The sequence below is a fragment of the Nicotiana tomentosiformis genome, chromosome 1 (assembly GCF_000390325.3).
Source record: "Nicotiana tomentosiformis chromosome 1, ASM39032v3, whole genome shotgun sequence".
NCBI lineage: Eukaryota > Viridiplantae > Streptophyta > Magnoliopsida > Solanales > Solanaceae > Nicotiana > Nicotiana tomentosiformis.
The window spans coordinates 142,040,231-142,057,715 of NC_090812.1; positions in this window are offsets into that span (position 1 = coordinate 142,040,231).

Here is a 17,485-nt window from a genome sequence, read left to right on the forward strand (position 1 = left end):
TGTCTTTTGTATATATTTTGTATCTGATTTGTATATATTTTGTCTGTGGTGTGTGCTTTTTCCTCTCTAAAATTCCAATCAAAACTTACTCTATTAATATAATTTTGATATAAATCAATAACTTTATGTAAAAAGATAGTATTGATGACTTAAATACGAATTTTATACAACGATCCATACATTATACAACTATTTTTCAACTATATATATTGTATAATTATAATAGTTTGAAAAATAGTTGTATAATTATAATAGTTGTATATATATAACTGCAACAGAATACAATTTACATACAATTATAATACAATTTTACTACAATTTCGTAAGTATATTGTATGTCATGTGTTCTTCTTCTTCTTCTTCTTCTTCTTCTTTTTCGAGTTTCAATCTGAAATTCAGCCAAAATCAAGTCTAATCTTCACCAAAACACTCTCAAAATTGAGATATAAACTCCAAACAATATTCCCAATTGTTTGCAACAACACTCAATCCAAACAAATAATGATTTTTGAAAACCCAAATTCGATTTCAAAATTTTTTAATGGATGTCAATGGTGGAGAGTCAAACATCTTCAAAATTTATTGATTGACAATTTCAATTTGAATACCAATTGTGCAACATGAAATGAAATTGCTAAGTTAAAACGATTTAAATCCGTTGATGAATTCCATCAAAACTCTATACAACAAGAAAGTATAAAAAAATAGAGAACATCAAATGAAGAAAAATTGGGGGAAAAAACCGAGAAGAAGAGTAGAGAAACGGAGAGAGAGTAGGCAAGTATAAAGGTTTAGAAAAATAAATGATATTCCTTATTCAATTCCTAATATAAAAGGATACTCATTTAAAACTTATTTGTATATAATTGATAAATTGTATATGGCCATGTAATTAAATTGAAACATAAGTAGGGAGGGTAATAAGGTTTTAAATAGTGTATAGGAAGGTAATGTGATGATTTAAGGTTTCTGAGCGTAATAACAGTAACTTGAGGCATGCATAACATTAACCAGATACTTTAATTTTGACAACCAAATGAGAACAACACACTTCAGAGTTACAGTGTACTCACAACCAGATAAGTAATTAATTTTATATCTGCAATACTGATATTCTTAGTTCTGAACTTCATTTCAACTGGACTTACCATGTAAAAGACATAATATTGTTTCAGTTGAAGTTTAATAATGTTTAGCAGCATCCTATTCCACCGGTACTAATAGAAAATGAACATAGATGACCATAAGCCTAGCAAGAAGTTTGAGCAAATACTGCTCTGTAAAAAAATTACTTTTGGCATTATGGTAAAAGGAAACAAGATTCATAACTCAATAGTAAAACTTGATGTAGAGAAGGAGACATCTTCGAAAAATCTCTTGTTTGACAACTAATGTTTAAATTTTTAATTGTTGCTCAAGCAATGGCAAGATTTTCTGTTCCTACATTGTACAAGCATACAACATAAAACTTACTATCTATTCTACGTGTTGCTCCCAAACGCACCCGCAAGTATACATGGTTGTACAAGTAATATAGGATTGTAAGTCCAGATATCGTAACCAAAGGGACTTGTAATTAACTATTTACTAAATTAAACTAACACAATTAATCTATCCAAGCGAATCTCTAAGTATTAATATTTAACTAAAACTAATCTAGAGTAACAAACTAAGAGATTAAAGGAAACAAGTTGGCGAAATTAGACACGAATTCAATGGGAGCCGATATTCTAGAGGTATGGATTAGCTAGCAATCCCGTTGAGTCTTCCCCTTAAATTATTTAATTAATTTATCCGCCTCATTGGTTGACATGGTTAATATTACTCGTAGTATTCTGCCAAATTACAACTTGCCTATTCAAGCTAACCTAATGCCTATATTCCTATGGAATTAGGATTAACAAGAACGCATTAATAATTCCTATATAATAACCAAGCAAGGCAATTAGGTATATTCCTATTCTAACCGCAAATCCGTTCCCGATACTCAGGTTCAAGATCTCGCTCTACTCAATCTTATATGCAATCTAGAATTTTCTCTCCCGAGTTCAATCCTAGATTCGTAGATAGTTATCAATTGGTGATCAAACAATCAAATAATTAAGCGCAAGATTGAATAAATAAATCAATATGATAAAATAATAAGAACAATTCAAGCTTCAAACTACAACATTCATGTAGCAGCCAAACTCTAGAACTAATAACCAATAAAGTTAAATGAAGAGAAGATGAAGAAAAACTGAGAATCCTTGTTCTGGAGTGTTCCGTGGGTGTCTTTTTCTCTCAAAGTGGCGTCTCTACTCCCAAAAATATGTTCTATCCCCTCCAAATTAGGTTTAGGACCCTTTTTATATGAGTTGAGGCCGTGTAGAGCTGAAATAACCTTGTCCCGGATGAAATAGGAAAAATCCCCGCAACACAGCGTCCAGGGCAGTGCGGGGCGCTGCCCTGGCGCAGAAAGTTGTAAGTTTCCGCCTCCTCCAATTCTTTCTTTGCTGTTGGTACGTTTTTTTTTTTTTGCTTTATTTAATTCTTTGCTTGGAATTGTATTTACTTGTTTTTTATGTCTTCTACTTGGGGGGACAAACACCAAAAGGTGTCCCCGCTTTTTTATTCTTTTAATTTTCTTTCTTTTTCTTCCGCGTTTTATTCAATTTTGCTCCAAATCTCTTCATCTCCATACCGCTTTATTCCTATATAGTTAAAATATAATATTAGGCACGCAATAATATAATTATACTCAAAAGATGATCAAAAGTGCTAGAATATGAGGCAATAATGGTTAAATATATGTATTTTTGACCGAACATTAACACCACACACTTAGACTCTTGCACGTACTCGAGTAAGCATTAAAACCACTCTCAATAAATCAAGCCTAGGAAGACCACCACTTCGGTTGATACTAACAATTAGGCCCTATAGCAACTCAAACCATCAGATATACACTTCCTCATCATCGTGCAAGATATACAAGTCACAAAAAAAACAATAAACTTCTAACCTCCTAACATCAGAGAGGGACTCTAACTCACCAAATTTAAGCTCGCTCACCAACTCTGTCAAATAAAGCTAATAACATCACCTATCTATCATGAAACAAGTTCCCTCACATGAATAAAAAAGTTCATACTCTCAAATCAAAGACTGAATATAATTTAAGGACTTAGCATCAAAGAACAACTCTCGCACTCAAACGAATTTGCATGTATACACAATGAACCATAAGCTTGCCCATTATGTACACCTCTACTAATTAAGTGTACTTGAATATAATCAAATATGGCTTTAACGGGTTGTAATGTTGGCTAGTGGATGGGTAGGATAATTATATAATAGTGACTTACACTTCCCTAAGTACTTTGCACTTTTAGACTTCATCACCCATTATTTTCATCTCTTAATTTTATTTTCCAGCCCTCTCTTCATCTATTATTTTACAAGTATTCTCCTCATATCAAGAAAATTTTATTTGTTTTACAAAGCAATTTTTTTCCTCCTTTTTTAAATATTTTTTTTATGTAACATTCTTTTCAAGAGGGCCTTTTCATCACTTTCAGCTATCGTTGGTCGCCATTTTTTACTTAATCATCCATTTCTTCAAATTAATCAATTAATATCATAGCCAAGAAATAATGTTCAAGGAAGCAGGGTGCAAAAACTAGAGATTCAACAAAAGGATCAAGGCAAAAATACGGCTTCCAGACAAAAGACTACAGGCTCAAAGAGCTAACTAGTTGTTCAATATCTGAAAAGGCTAAAATTCATAAGATATATCAAAGAAAGCTTATTATCATCTTCTAAACAGAGCAACACTTTTATTTTTCTTCAATAACATGCAGGGCAAGTTCTAAACCAAAATGCAAAATATGGAATATACGTAAGAAATTCTCACCACACATGGCACAAGTATCAATCGAGATGGATCAATTCTACTCTAAGACAGACAGGATCATAGCGAATGACAAAATAAGAATAAGCTATATACAGAGTCACAATCCTGAGTCTACGTATCAGAAAATCTGCTATTTTATTCATAACTCAAGCACTCAAAGGAAAGTGCTACTCAAACTCAGGCCTAAATATGCTAGTATCAAACAAGTCACCGAGGTTTTTCTTCTCCCTCTTTTACTACTCGAAAAAAAAATCTAATCCTAAATATGAAAAAACTTACCCGGTTCAAGTTACATCCCCTAGAAAAGAACCAATGCACAAAGAAAAACCAAGGCGGGTTATTACCTAACTAAAACTAACTATAGCAAAAAGAAAATTCTTTTGGATTTTTTTTGTTGGACTTTAATCCCTTAAGAAGCTATCCACAAGATCTATCGTCGGGAAAAATCCAAAATTTCTATTTTTTCCCTCAATTTTTGTTTTTTTTTTCAATTTTCTTTTACACAAAAACTACTACACTAAGAAAGAGTACTACAACTAAACTAGGATAGCACAGAAAATCACTCTGACAATCTTCTCAGCCTACACTTAAAATTGTGCAATGTCCTCAATGCATCTAATAAATAATAAGAGGGTAAAAGAGACTCCCTGGTAGGCCAAAGGCCGACGCACTAACAGCTCACGGGATACTCAGACTTCTCCCATGTATGATCCTTGTGCGGGCACCTCACACTTAGTTTCAACCACCTCCTCGCTTTGGCACATGCCTACTGGCTTTGATTCCACGCTCCTACTCCTACAAAACACAAAAAAAAAAATACTACAAAATAATACAATAATAAATAAAAAAATTAAGCAAAATAAAAAGAAATAACAGAATTGGGTTGCCTCCCAACAAGCACTTGATTTAACGTCGCGGCACAACGCCATCACTTTCACAACTTTTCTTTCTAGTTTGAGGATATAAATTGCGCCTCTAATTTTACATCAATTTTTCTATTACGTTCCTGGGGTGGTAGTGTAAAAATAAAGGAATCAAGCAATAAATATCGCATCTTGCACTTCTTGGCCCTTAAGTGAGGGATATCATTTTGTCTCCATGGCATTACAAATTTTAGAATATTTGTACTTTGTTCCCCATCCATTGACTCCTCCATAGGCTCGAATGGATCAATTCTCGTGTCACCAACCAAGCACAATGTTGAAAAATTATTAGAATGAGGTCTGATGTGCTCAAACTCTAAAACCACTTCACTTTTAACATCCTCACTTTTGCACACTTTGTCAACCTTGGCATCATCAATACTATTTTGGTCGAATTATTGGAACTCCTCTTTTTGCTCCATAAGCTGGTCAGTATCCACAATAATTTATTGTTGGGCATCAGACGCCTCAATCTTTTTATTCAATTGAGCATGCATGTCATGGATATCTGAGCCAAATTGGTCTATCTCTTGCTTGAACTCAGTTCTTCCTTTTATCAATTGTTCTGCCATATTTGAAAGACCATTCTATAGAAACACTTAAAATTTTATCAGTTGAGCTTGTTCCTCTAGCCACGATTGGCTCACTATGTCCGCTTCTTCAAAATTATCTTCTTGTGGGAACTCGATCTCTTTAGCCAATTCTTCCGCCTCGACCTTCATTCTCGTGATTGATGCACTAATTCTTTGTATAGCCTTTTGATTTTCATCTTGCTTCTTACCTACTTGCCTTACCATGTCCATAATACGAGCAACACATTCCACATCCTCCACTTCATTGTTCTTATAAAATTCACAAATATTATTAGAAAAATTATAATAAGGGCTCAGAGAAGGGTAAAAAGAATTAGGACAACCATCCCAATGGCCACCTTGATGACCACACACATTACAAAAAATTTCACTCATAAGATTAAAATTTACAATTTTTACACAAGTGTGGTCCTCCACAATATGGACAGGGATCACCAAAATAAGAGTAACCAATATTCGACCAATTCTCATTCCAAGATGCCATGTAAAAAAAGAAAAAATAATTAAAGAAGTACTACACTAAACTAGAATTAAAACTTGAATAGATAAAAAGTAAAAATCTAATCTAGCAAAATAGTCAATTTCAAAGTCCCCAGCAACGGCGCCAAAACTTGTTGCTCCCAAACGCACACGCAAGTATACGTAGCCATATAAGTAATATAAGATTGTAAGTCCAGATATTATACCCATAGGGACTTGTGATTAACTATTTACTAAATTAAACTAACACAATTAATTTATCCAAGCGAATCTCTAAGTATGAATATTTAACTAAAATTAATCTAGAGTAACAAACTAAGAGATTAAAGGAAACAAGTTTGCGAAATTAGACACGAATTCAATGGGAGTTGATATTCTAGAGCTATGGGTTAGCTAACAATCCCGTTGAATCTTCCCCTTAAATTGTTTAATTAATTTATCTGGTTCATTGGTTAATAGGGTTAATATTACTCATAGTATTCTCCCGAATTACTACTCGCCTATGGAATTAGGATTAGCAAGAACGCATTAATAATTTCTGTATAATAACCAAGCAAGGCAATTATGTATATTCCTATTCTAACCGCAAATCTGTTTTCGATACCCAGGTTCAAGATCTCGCTCTACTCAATCTTATATGCAATCTAGAATTTCCTCTCCCGAGTTCAATCCTAGATTCGTAGATAGTTTATCAATTGGTGATCAAACAATCAAATAATTAAGCACAAGATTGAATAAATAAATTAATATGATAAAATAATAAGAACAATTCAAGCTTCAAACTACAACATTTATGTAGCAGCCAAACTCTAGAACTAATAACCAATAAAGTTAAATGAAGAGAAGATGAAGAAAAACTGAGAATCCTTGTTCCCGAGTGTTCCGTGGGTTGTCTTTTTCTCTCAAAGTGGCGTCTCTACTCCCAAAAATATGTTCTATCTCCTCCAAATTAGGTTTAGGACCCCTTTTATATGAGTTGGAACAGTGTAGGGCCGAAATAACCTTGTACCGGCGAAATAAGAAAAACCCCCGCAACACAGCTTCCATGGCAGAGCGAGGCGCTGGCCCTGGCGCAGAAAGCAGTAAGTTTCTGCCTCCTCCAATTCTTTCTTTGCTGCTGGTACATTTTTTTTTCTTTCTTTAATTCTTTGCTTGGAATTGTATTTCCTTATTTTTTATGTCTTCCACTTGGGGGGGACAAACACCAAAAGATGTCCCCTTTTTTATTCTTTTAATTTTCTTTCTTTTTCTTCCGTATTATATTCAATTTTGCTCCAAATCTTTACATCTTCACACGCATTATTCCTACACAGTTAAAATATAATATTAGGCATGTGGTAATATAATTAATACTCAAAAGATGATCAAAAGTGCTTGAATATAAGGCAATAATGATTAAATATATGCATTATAGGTCGAACATCGTTACATGAACTAAGAAAGCATCATTATTTTCTTGAAACTGTACAATAAGTGAAAACGAGACCTAAGAAACTAGAGAGAAAGAGATTCCATTCTCCACATTTCCTTGGGTCAAAGAAAACTTCAAGTGGTAATCAATCAACCAATCTACTATGCCTTAATCACAAACTAGATAGGGTCGGTTTTATGAATTCTCTGTGCCCATTTCGCTCTCCTAATAAATTCAATATTCAGAGGATTCATCATAGCTAAAGTATTTTATGCTGGAATATTTCTCTTTTAACCGGATTTGGGACCAACTATGCTTTGCAGAAAGAGAGAGTTAAAACAAACTTCAACTGCGGAAAAGAGGGAAAAGCGGAAAGAACAAACAAGTTCCCTCAAGAGAATAAGTAAAGGGGAGAACTTTTATATAGAAAATGATCATATATACCCAAACATGCAAAAAGACATCAATATAATCACTATTCAAAGGATTCATCTCAGTTAAATTATTTTCTACTGAGATCCCTTTGGTTTATTCGGACTTCGGACCCAGGGACGGAAGGGGGTTCACCCGAATCCCCTTCATCGAAAAATTACACATTACATATAAGGCAAAATCTGATTTGTACCTTTATATTTTATAGTTTGAATACCCTTGGCATCGCTCAAAAGTATAACTCAGTGGTTAAGAGAGTTCAAAACTGTCACGACTCAAACCGAATGGTCGTGACGGGCCCCCAGTGCCTTACTCAAGAGTACCAACATAACCTATCTTTCTTATCATTCTATCATGGGTAAATGAGCCGGAAAGGCCTCATGAGATAAACAGAATAAAACATAAAGGGATACTCGATATAGGACGACCCAACATGATATACAAACTTATACATGTGACATACTGGCCTATAAGGCCGACATGATCATTTGTACACTCAAAACATAGGCCGACAAGGCCATACAAGTGTCCATATACATGACATCTGCCTACAAGCCTCTAAGAGCACATAAACATTATAAAGATCGGGACAGGGCCCCGCAATAACAATCAATACATGTCCAAGCATACTGACCAAATAGGCAACTCCAGAGCAAGTGGAGTGCGCCAACATCTTCCGCTGAGCTGATAGCCTACTAGGAAGACTGTCAACATGTCTATCGGGACCTGCAGGCATAAAACACATCGTCCTCAGGCAAAAGCGACGTCAAGATGAATAAAGTAACAAGTATATAAGATAGGAAAGAATAAATAAGAATAGTAATATAAAGAGAGATAAAAGAGATACAACATGTAGCATCTGAGCGCCTCTGAGGGCTAATGACATGAAATACATGATACATATATATACATAAGCCTTTAAAAACATACACCTCTGTGGGCATCATCATCATCATCATGTTGTACCCAGCAGTAATAGCTCGGTAAAAACGTACATGGCTGTGATAGGCTCGGTAAAAATGTACCCGGCCATTATAAGGCTCGGTAGAATGGTATCCGGCCATGTGGAACTCAGTAACATTTAACTGATCAATGGTTGCACAATAGGTTCCATACCCGGCCGACTATAGCGCGAATCGGTAGAATAATATATATATATATATATATATATATATATATATATATATATATATATATATATATATATATATATATATATATAATGCATGCTGGATTCATGGAATCACATTCTAAATCTTCGGAGTGACGTAGGTTCTTTGCACCTTCTATTCACGTTATGGACATCCATACCATCAACATGAACATCAATAGGATTCAAGGATCATACATACATGCTTAGAATAACTTTATAAGGAAAGAACAACATTGGAAACCTTAGTTGCTAGGAGTCGATCTATTAAGAAATAGTGTATCGTTTACGTTCATTTCACTGTAGATCATTCCAAAATAAAGAAGGAAGTTCCTTAACATACCTTTGCAATCTTCTCTCTAATTGTCAACCTAGCTCAATATGATCTTCTTACGTCTACAATGAGTAAATCGACTTTATCGTCATCATATAAGCTTTGTAACTCTCATATTTCAAAATATATATTCTACAAGAAAACGGACAACAGTGTCCCTGTTTGTACTATATCCCATAAGTAACTAAAAGTCACCAAACATCCCAAACAATAATAATATAATTCACAATAAGCTCTCTGATTACTTCCACAACTATTTTGAGTGGCAAACTCGATTTACGATTAACAAAATATGGTTTGAATCCAATTCCTTTTCCATGAATCTTTCTATAACATCTATAATATCATACTTATGCTTACCGTATCCTTTAAAGCCCAAAATATCATAAGAATAATCTTCAAAAATAGTCCATACGCATAGCCCCTTAACATTTATCGTCAACCTCTTATTTTTTATGTTATATTCTTCAATCAACTTAATTAGCACATATATAAGATTAACAACAGCAACAATAACATAATCAAACTATTTCTAACAATTTCTAGCCACAACAAACTATATATATAGTCTTAACACAACCCACAAAAAGATAAAGAAGGAGGGACTAAATCAAGATTTGTGTTCAAGTTGGTGTGTAAATACTTGTATTTCACCTTGAAACTCTAATATATATGAAGTAGGGACTGATTATTACCTTAATTAATAAGAACAACATGAAATATGAGGTTACTTCACTTGAAGAATCCTCCAAAATAGCCACAAGAACAAGGAAGCAAAACTAGCAATCGATTCGGGTTTCTCTGTACTAGAATCACTTTGGAAGACTTGAAATCATGTAGGATTGATATGAAAACATTGGGAGAGTATATTACAGAACTTAAAACACTTTAAATAACTCCCCACACCAGCTGGAACCACACCAAAATCAGCAACTACAAGAAGAACAAGAAACTCACTAGCATCACGGGATTCCCGACACTTGATTTGTATTGTTTGCCCTTGGTTTGTATCTTGGATCATGAGAGAACTCTGAGAGAAAGTTTTTAGGTGTCTAGGGTCTAAAGATAGTGAAAACTAATGATCTAAAATGGGCTTTAGGCATCACATATATATCAAGATGTATCAACCGCCTAAGTGGATCCCATAGGGAGCTGCTTGCGTAGTCTCGCGAAAATGTGAATATCTCTCTACTTCGATGTCGTATCGACGAATGGTTTACTGAATTGGAAACGAGACTCTTAGACTTCCAATTTTATTGGTGGATACCCTATAATTCATATTATATTGAGAGAAAAGCTCTGCTACACTTGACCTAACTTTCAGCACATTTATGAATGTAACTTGTGATGACCTTTGCCAACCTTTATTCCACAACTCGCTTGACTTCAAATCTCAACATACGACTATCATATGAATATAATAACTCATAAAATAACCTCCTTATCATGTTAATAATCCTAGTCTCACCCTAAAAGTAAATGTTATAACATTCTCAACTTGTCGACTTCCGACGAAACTTATTTTCATCAATTCGTTTAGCTTCTAAGCCTTCCAACCCTCTTGGTACTTGTTATTCATGATCTTAACTATTTGTAACCTCCAAGGTAACACGATTAACTTACTTTATATACTTCCAAATATGAACTCATTTCTGAGCTTACATCAATTGACCTATGACGTACTCTCACGCACGAAAATATGGGGTGTAACAAAAACCTTTATAAGGTTGTTTGTTCAATTCCTACTGGCCATGGTCTCTTCTAATTTTTTTCCTTTTCTTTTCTTAAACCCTCTTAGCAGAAATCCTGCCTCCACCACTATTGAGACCTACTATATTTTGCACATAGATAAAGTTAGACAAACTTCAAGAGTGAAAAGTAATTTGTCTATAACAAACTTCAAAAAATAACAACAACAACAATAACAACAATAACAACAACAAATCCGTGTAATCCCATAACTGGGGTCTGGGGAGGGTAGTGTGTACACAGACTTTATCTCTACTTTATAAAGATGGAGAAGTTATTTCCGATAGACCCTCGGTTGAAGGAACAATGGAGATAAGATAAAGCTACCAAGTAGCAAACAATGGTAACAACAATGTAATATGGTAACGAGCGCGAATGAAATAATATTTAATAATAAAGAACCATAACTAAAATAATACAAAAAATATTCCTAGTACTATTGGTAAGCTTAGGAGGAACACACTATTATCTATCAACGTACAACCCTAATATTCGACCTCCATACCTTCCTATCGTGGGTCATATCCTTGGTAAGTTGAAGCAATGACATTTCCTACCTAATTACCTCTCCCCAATACCTCTTAAGCATATCCCTTCCCTTCCTCAGACCCGCCATGGACAACCCCTCACACCTCCTAACCGGTGCATCTATGTCTTTCCTCTTCACATGCCCGAACCATCTCAATCTCAATTCCCGCAACTTGTCCTCCAGAGATGTCACTCCTACCTTGTCCCTAATAACTTCATTCCTAATCATGTCATTCTTGGTATGCCCACACATTCAACTCAATATCCTCATTTCAGCTACTTTCATCTTCTAGACATGGGACTTCTTGACGGGACAACACTCAGCCCCATATAATATAATTGGTCTAACCACCATTTTATATAACTTGCCCTTAAGTCCAAGTGGCACATTCTTATCATACAAAACCCCCGAAGCGAGCCTCCATCTCAAATACCCCGCTCCAATACGATGAGTAGCATCCTTGTCAATCTCCCTATTACCGTGAATAATAGACCCAAGATACTTAAAACTATATCTTTTGGAGATGACTTGAGTACCAATCTTCACTTCCACTTCTTCTTCAAGCATCCCATCACTTAACTTGCACTCCAAGTACTCAGTTTTTGGCCTACTCAACTTGAAACCTTTAGACTCCAGTGTCTGTCTCCAAATTTCCAACCTAGCGTTAACTCTTCCTCGCGTCTCGTCAATCAGTATTATGTCATCAGTGAATAACATACACTATGGCACACCGCCTTTTATGTGTCGCGTCAGCATATCTAACGCTAAGGCAAATAAAAACGGGCTAAGAGTCTATCCCTGATGCAACCCCATCTCCACTAGGAAATGATCCGAGTCACCTCTCGCAGTCCTCACCCGAGTCTTCTCTCCCTTGTACGTATGCTTAATCACCCTAATATACGCCACCGGGACACTGCTAGCCTCCATACATCACCATAGAACCTCTCTTGGGACTTGATCAAAGGCCTTCTCTAGGTATGAATACCATATACAAGTCCTTCTTTCTCTCCCTATATTGCTCCAACAATCTCCTCACAAGGTGAATGGCTTCTGTAGCAAACCTTCCCGGTGTAAATTCGAACTGGTTCTAAAAGATAGAGCATGTTTGGATGGGCTTTTAAGCTGGTCAAACTAGCTTTTAAGTCATTTTTTAGCTTATTAAGGTGTTTGGCAAACTTAAAATATGCTTAAAGGTCAAGTGCTTTTAAGCCAAAAGCTCTAAAACAAGCCAAAAGTGATAAGTTGGGTAATCCCAACTTATTATTTTTTAGCTTATAGCTTATTTTCCTTTGACCCAGCATTTTACTATATTATCCTTTAAACTATTTTATAATCTCAAAAGTACCCCTTCTGTACAAAGCCCTAATTTCTATTGATTTCTTCTTTGTTCTGCGTCTTCTCCATCTCCATCTGTTCTACCATATCTGTCTTCGTTCCTACATCTCCATTTCTATGCTATCATCCTTCATTTTTTTATTTATGCTATTGCTAATTTGGTGCTTCTAGATTATTATGCGAAGCTTTTTCCCTTTCTTCCTTGTCACACATATGTTAGAATATTTATATTTCTTTTTTAATTTTATTTGTTTTCAAAATGTTTTAGCTATTTATTCTTGAGCAACATTTTCATTAAATCAATCCACTTTGAGTGCTATTTTAATTGAGATAGGAATAAAGCGACGTAAAAAAATGAAAGGGCGTGAACTTAGTACTTGAGCGTGAGAACATACATTGTAGTCTTTATTGTCGTTCTCATCGGTATTCAAGCATTGCTGCCTCTAATCATCAACCCCCCCCCCCCCCCATGCTCATTTAAAATATTATTTATATTATATATTTAAATACTAGAAGTTTAAACTTAAATTATTTTGCAACGGATCAAGTTAAAAAGAATGTAGTAATAAATTCTTCTATAATGTTAACAAATTTGAGAATATTACAGTAATTTTAACAAAAAAAGTGCTTACAAGCACTTTTTACCAAACACATGAACAACTTATTTTCAGCTCTAACACTTCTATCCAAATGTTACGACCCAACTCCATGTCAGGTCGTGATGGCGTCCAGTATCATTGCTGGACAAGCCAATAGTGAACAACTCAGTGATTTCCCGTTCTTTTTCTTTTGTTTATTAAGAAATTCCGACATTTAGCTTTACTTATATTTAAAGCATCTAATAAATAAAGGATTTTTTAAGGCAAACAACGGAAACATCTAAAAGCAGTTATAATTATCGAATTATAACCCAAAAATTAAAGTCTACTAATACGTGCCAAGATCTGGTGTCACAAGTGTGTGGGCAACTAGTAGAATATACAAAAGATGACTATCCTACTGTCTGAAACAGAATAGACAGATAAAATAAAAGAGAATCTCCGGCATGTTGCTGAACGGCTCAGAAGGGCAGCTCATCGTGAAGTCTCAGTCAAAAATCAGGTATGCGCGGCGGGCGGGTAACTAGATGCACCATCCTCAGATCCTGTACAATTAAGTACATACGCATAGTATGAGTACATAAACAATATGTACCCAGTAAGTATCCCACCTAACCTCGATGAAGTAGTGACGGGGGGTCGACTTGACACTTACTAGGCCAATAACAATGTAATTTAAAGCATTATACTAAGCATGGATATCATGAATGATACTGTCAGTTCAACAACAGGAAGAGATAAGTCTTTCTTTCATAATTATAACTCAAATTTCAGTAATACCATTTAGCAACTTACATTTCAAGGTATTTAAAAAGAATAAACCATGAAAAATTTCCAAATAATTAGCATGCACAATTATGACGAGGTCGTACGGCCCGATCCAACAAAATATTTAAACTGTGCACTGCCGAGGGTCGAACGGCGCGAACCATAGATGCATATATTTTCTCCCACTCGCGAATCATACATGCGACGCGGTCAAACATAAATTTAAGGAATTACCCCGCTCGCGATCATACATGCGATGCGGTTACACAAAGAATCTCATAAATTTTTATAGTACTCTCCCATTCTTTTCAAAATACGACATTCAAATGAAAACTTTTAAGATCCCATTATTTTTCCTCAATTCCAAGTTCCTTTTGAAACATTTAATAAGCACACTCCATTCCGCCCTTCTCAAGCCAAACAATATACATAAAGCAATAATCATATCAACAAGGCATGGTGTAAGCCTAAGACTACCCGGACATAACAGGAATAGTAGCTACGTACGGACTCTCGTCACTCCGTGCGTACATTTCCCCCCCCCACAAACATCAACACATAGGCGCCATCACGATAGGTTAGGATTTTGGGTCGTGACACTACTCGCGTCCCTGCTACTTCTCCCGACCCTCATGAAAAATAGCTTCTCCCCCAACTCCTGAGCATTTTCCTTACTCAAGGCTCCCCACTTAATCTTAGGCTGGCCATACACCGCACTCTTCTTCCTTACACTCTTGACCTCCAAGTCCATTACCAAGAGCCTATATTGCGTCGACACACACTCACTCGAGATAAGCTTGTAATCAGTGCAAAGGCCCCTATTACCCTAAGGAGAAGGTAATCAATCTGAGTCCTGGCTACCTTACTCCAGAAAGTGACCAAGTGTTCCTCCCTCTATTGAAAACACAAATTAGCTAACACCAAGTCAAAAGCTTTAGCTTTAGCCCTCATTCCTAACTCTGAAACCGATCTTCATACTAAACATGCTTAAGTTATTTAGTTCATTTGTTAAAACTTCAGACTAAATATGCTTAAGTTTTTTAGTTCATTTGCTAAAATTTTAGACTAAATATGCTTAAGTTTTTGTCTTGTAGTATGTAATTTTTTAATGTGTTTTTGTTAATGCATGCTGAAGTTATTTAGTTCATCTGCTAAAATTTCAGACTAAACGTGCTTAATTTTTTTTGTTCATTTGCTAAAACTTCAGACTAAACATGCTTAAGTTTTTGTCCTGCAGTATGTAATTTTCTAATGAGTTTTTGCTAATGCATGCTCAAGTTATTTAGTTCATTTGCTAAAACTTATTACTAAAACATGCTGAAGTTTTAATTTGTCATGCAGTCTACAGTTTTGTCATGAGTTTTATCCGAAACTTCAGTCTAAACAAGCTGAAGTTTTTTTAGTTCATTTGCTAAAATTTCAGACTAAACATGCTTAAGTTTTTGTCTTGCAGTATATAATTTTTCAATTAGTTTTTTCTAATGCATGCTGAAGTTTTTTAGTTCATTTGCTAAAAGTTCATACCAAAACATGCTGAAATTTTACCCTGCAGTCTATAGTTTTGTCAATAGTCTTTTATTAAAGAAGGGCAAAATCATCTTTTTAAAACGCTTTCAACAAAAAAATGGGTACGGATGCAAACGGAAAAACAAAACGGATATAAGTTAAAAAGAGGCGACCAAATAGGGCGCCCATGCAATTTTTAAAATTTTAAATATTTAAATGTAATAATAATTTTATCTACTAAGAGTTATATTTCCAAAGGATACAAATAAATTTTTTCTCACATTTTACTTTTAAATCTTTGTTTTATAGAATTATTTGTGTTATTGACTTTTATCAACCATGCCTTTTCTCTCTTTTCTCTCTTTTATAAATTTTTAAATTTTTTCTTATTTATTTACTATTATTATTATTGAGTGTAATTTTCAAATATCATACAAAAAATAGATGAACAAAAAAAATTATTTAAGTAGGAGACTAAAAGTTATAAATGAACAAACGACATATTTGGTTTACACTCTACTTCTATTTCCAACTATTTAAATAGATGACTCTAAAATCTGTACTCAGAATTAATTATTATGTTTCACCTAAATAAAATTTATTTATTTACTAAAATTGAGATGTTATTAAAATTAAAGAAGACAAGCTGAAAGTTATAGACATGATGTTTATTAGTAGTTTTGAACCTAACCTGAGTCAATATAAAACATCAAATGAATGTAGACAGAAGAAACTATTAGAAGTTTCTAAATATTAGAAATTCTTATATAAATATTAGAAGTTCTTATATAATTTAAATACGGAAAGATTTAATAATCTAAATTTTAGTATTTTAAAGTGTTAAATATTTGAAAAATAATAAATGACAATTCTTAAATATTAAAAAAATAATCAAATTAATATTTTATCCAGTATGAACTCTATTTTTAAAAGGTAACAAAGGTGAACGATATTTCGCTAAGGGTCGCCGTACTTTTAATATAGTATATATATATATATATATAACTTTTATGACTAAAAAAGATCGTCTATTTTTATAAATCTGAATTGTTTATCAAATAATTTTGGACTAAAGTAATACTTTATAGCATGTGAGAGCAAAATTTAGCCAAAGATAATAGTCACATGGCCGTTTCTTTATTTTCTTTTATTTGCTCTTTTAAAAATTCAGAAAAAACTCGTGAAGTTCGAATTGTAACTTGTAAGTCGAAGTTCTATAATGTCTTAACAAGAAGCAGTTTTGTTTAAATTTTATTTTTGCATTAAGATACGACTAAACATTATATAATATTAAAATAATAATTAAATATCAATTAGCAGTCGTCCATTTCGTCGTAGAAAGTCGCCTGATTTTTTATGTTTTGTGCACACTGACCTTTAAATAAAGTAAGGTGCAGGAATGACATTACTTATTGAGGATGTTAAAGAAGACGATTAATAAACGGAACATGGCAAAAAAAGGAAACATGGCTAAATATATCTCTTTACTATCGAAAAAGATTTAAAAATACCATCTGTTATACTATTTGATCATGTTATCCCCACCCGTTATAATTTGAGTCAAATATCATACATAAAACCTGCAAAAAGGCACACGTTTGTAAGGTACACCTTGTCCATACACTGCGGTCTATTAGGGAATCTATTAGGCCAAGTTTGCCCTAGATTAAGGCACCCAAAGCTTACTTTCAATCTCCTATGAATAAAATAGTTGGCCATTGATCAGTTGAAGTTATTTCTAAATGTTTTCCTTTTCTCCGTTGATGTACAGCTGCAACGGG